This window comes from Piliocolobus tephrosceles, chromosome 1, assembly GCF_002776525.5.
Source record: "Piliocolobus tephrosceles isolate RC106 chromosome 1, ASM277652v3, whole genome shotgun sequence".
Classification (NCBI taxonomy): Eukaryota; Metazoa; Chordata; class Mammalia; order Primates; family Cercopithecidae; genus Piliocolobus; species Piliocolobus tephrosceles.
In genome coordinates, this window is record NC_045434.1 from 88,927,614 (window position 1) to 88,931,154 (window position 3,541).

The 3,541-nt window shown below is 46.6% G+C and overlaps 1 long non-coding RNA gene across 1 annotated transcript in view; it reads right to left on the reverse strand.

Moving 5' to 3' along the window:
* Positions 1-588: 588 nt before the first annotated feature.
* LOC111543648 overlaps positions 589-3,541 on the reverse strand; it is a 6,371-nt gene continuing 3,418 nt past the window's right edge. The window contains exon 2 of the long non-coding RNA XR_002731928.3: positions 589-931. This is a non-coding gene — a long non-coding RNA (uncharacterized LOC111543648). The remainder of the gene's footprint in view (positions 932-3,541) is intronic.

A 3,541-nucleotide genomic window follows, 5' to 3' on the forward strand; every position in this document is an offset into this window, starting at 1 on the left:
GAGTCTCGCTCTGTCGCCCAGGCTGGAGTGCAGTGGCCTGATCTCAGCTCACTGCAAGCTCTGCCTCCCGGGTTCACGCCATTCTCCTGCCTCAGCCTCCCGAGTAGCTGGGACTACAGGCGCCCGCCAACACGCCCGGCTAATTTTTTGTATTTTAGTAGAGACGGGGTTTCACCGTGTTAGCCAGGATGGTCTCGATCTCCTGACCTCGTGATCCGCCCGTCTCGGCCTCCCAAAGTGCTGGGATTACAGGCTTGAGCCACCGCGCCCGGCGCCCAGCTAAGTTTTGTAGTTTTAGTAGAGACAGAGTTTCTCCATGTTGGTCAGGCTAGTCTCGAACTCCTGACCTCAGGTGATTCGCCTGCCTCGGCCTCCCAAAGTGCTGGGATTACAGGCGTGAGCCACTGCGCCCGGCCCATTCCTGTTGATTTAAATATCCAGGTAAATGAGTCTTCCAGGCCACTGGCCTCTCAGTCTCTTGATCTCCCCTCCTGGTCCATTCCTCTCTCCTGAATGCCTATTTCCTACCTTTTTTCTCCTCAAACTCCTAGTTTCTTCATCATCCTCACTCTTAGAGGGTGATCTTGATTTTTTATTCTTATAGAGTTTGACAACACGTGCTCTTTCTTATATCACTGGACAACAGAAACAACAAAGAGATATCCCACAGCTCCCCAGCTCCCTCAACCCATGCCTGCTCACTCTGCCTTCTCTCCCAATTATTATTCGGGAACTGTTCCTGCCCCTGTGTAAGGCAATTCCTCTGTTTGTGAACTTGACCCTCTCGCTCACCTTCTGAAGAACATGGCTCCAGGAACTTTCCTTATCGCTCTGCTACTTCAGTTTTTCCTGTCTACAGGATCCTCCCCACCCGTGTACTAACATACAACTTCTTCATCTTCAAATTGTCCTTTCCTTGGGTCAGTAGAATCTGATGAGAAAAAGAGATAACTATTAAAAGAAATAGTCCTTTCTTGGTCGCTCTTTTTCCTCTAGTTACCATCTTTTTTCTCCTTTCTTCCTTTGAAAGAGTTTTATAGTGACTTTTCTTTTTTCCTCCTCCATTCTTTTGAACCCATTCCATGCAGGCTTTTGTCCCCACCAGTCCATCAACTCTCTCCTTATCATGATCACTGGTGACCTCCATTATGCTTAAATCCATTGGTCAATTCTCAGGTTTCATCCTATTTGATATTTTAGTGGCATCTGACTATCATTCTCTCTTCCTCTTTCTTGAGATACTTTTTAAATTTAGCTTGAAGGTTACAACATTCTCCTGGTTCCCTCCTTCCTCTTTGCTGTTCTTCTCATCTCCTTGACCTTTTAACTTTGGAGTTTCCCATGCCTCAGTCCTCCCTTGGTGATCTCATCCATTCTGACCCGGGTTTTAAATACCATCTATAAGCTGATGACACCTACATTTGTATCTCCACTTGGATGTGTAATACCTCAACATGACTAAAACTGAGCTACCGACCTAACCCCTAAAACCTGCTTCTCCTGTAGTCTTCTCAGCTCAAGAAATGGGGCAATATCATGCTTCTACACTTCCTCAGCCTCCAAGCTTTGGAGTCTTTTCTTTCTCTCACACCCCACTTTCAACCCTTTTAAAACGTAAGTCAGGCCACCATGTCATCTGTCTCCTTTTGATGGCTTCCTATCCCACTCTGAAAAAATGCGAAAGAACTTCCCATAGCTTCCAAAGCATCCCATGACCCAACTCACTCCTCCCACCCACTCTGGAACATACTCCCCACCTGAGGACCTTGTACTTGTTCTTTCTTCCTGGAATGTTCTTGTCCCAGATAGCTGCATGGCTCACTCCCTCATCTCCTTCAGACCTTTACTTAACCACCATCTTCTCGGAAAGGCCTTCATTGTCCACCCTATCTAAAATTGCAACCCTCCCACACTTACTGTCATCCTTCCCTGCTTTTTTTTTTTTTTTTTTTTTGAGACGGAGTCTTGCTCTGTGCCCAGGCTGTAGTGCAGTGGCGCAATCTCGGTTCACTGCAACTTCTGCCTCCCGGGTTCAAGCGATTCTCCTGCCTCAGCCTCTCAAGTAGCTGGGACTATAGGTGTGTGCCACCATGCCCAGCTAATTTTTTGTATTTTTAGTAGAGACGGGGTTTCACCGTGTTAGCCACGATGGTCTTGATCTCCTGACCTCGTGATTCACCCGCCTCGGCCTCCCAAAGTGCTGGGATTACAGGTGTGAGCCACTGCACCTAGCCGCCTGCTTTGTTTTTTGATTGTTTTTGTTTTTAAATTAATACTTTATTTTTTACAGCATTTTTAGGTTTACAGAAAAACTGAGCACAAAATGGGAGTTCCCACATATCCTCTCTCCAGTTTCCCGTTGTTATTATTGTGAGACAAGGTCTTGGTCTTTTGCCCAGGCTGGAGTGCAGTGGTGTGACTATATCTCACTGCAACCTTGACCTCCAGGGTTCAGGTGATTCTCCCTCCTCAGTCTCCCAAATAGCTGGGACCACAGGCGTGCACCACCATGCAACACTTAAAAAAAGTTTTTTTGTAGAGATGGGGTCTCTCCATGTTTTTCAGGTTACTCTATTATTCATTAATATCTTGCATTAGTGTGGTACATTTGTTACAATTGATGAACCAATATGGATACATTATTATTAAGAGACAGGGTCTCACTTTGTTGCCCAGGCTGGAGTGCGGCAGCAGGATCATAGCTCACTGCAGCCTCAAACTTCTGGGCTCAAGGGACTCTCCCGCTTCAGCCTCTTGAGTAGTTAGGACTACAGGTGTGCACCACTGTACTCCGCTAATTTTTCTAATTTTGTTGTTGATCCTCCCGCTTTGGCCTCTCAAAGTTCAGGTATTACATGTGTGAGCCACCACGCCCACAGGGTTCAGTCTTTGTGTTGTACATTCCATGGCTTTTGACAAATGAATAATGCCATGTATCCACTATTATAGTATCATACAGAATAGTTTCAGTGTCCTTAGAGTCCCCTGTGCTCCATTTATTCATCTCTCTCCCTTCACCTGAACCCTCAGCAACCAACCACTGATCTTTTTACTCTCTCTAGTTTTGCCTTTTCTAGAATGTCACATAGTTGGAATCATACAGCATGCAGCCTTTTCAGATTGGCTTCTTCATTTATTCACGTGCATTGAAGATTCCTCTGTCTTTGCATGGCTTGATAGCTCTATTTTATTCCTTGGCAGCTATCATTTCTAATATTTATTGTTTGTCTTCTCTTTAAGAATGTGTGTTTCGCCGGGCGCGGTGGCTCAAGCCTGTAATCCCAGCACTTTGGGAGGCTGAGACGGGCGGATCACGAGGTCAGGAGATCGAGACCATCCTGGCTAACACGGTGAAACCCTGTCTCTACTAAAAAATACAAAAAAAAAAACTAGCCGGGCGATGTGGCGGGCGCCTGTAGTCCCAGTGGCTTGGGAGGCTGAGGCAGGAGAATGGCGTAAACCCAGGAGGCGGAGCTTGCAGTGAGCTGAGATCCGGCCACTGCACTCCAGCCTGGGCGACAGAGCAAGACTCCGTCTCAAA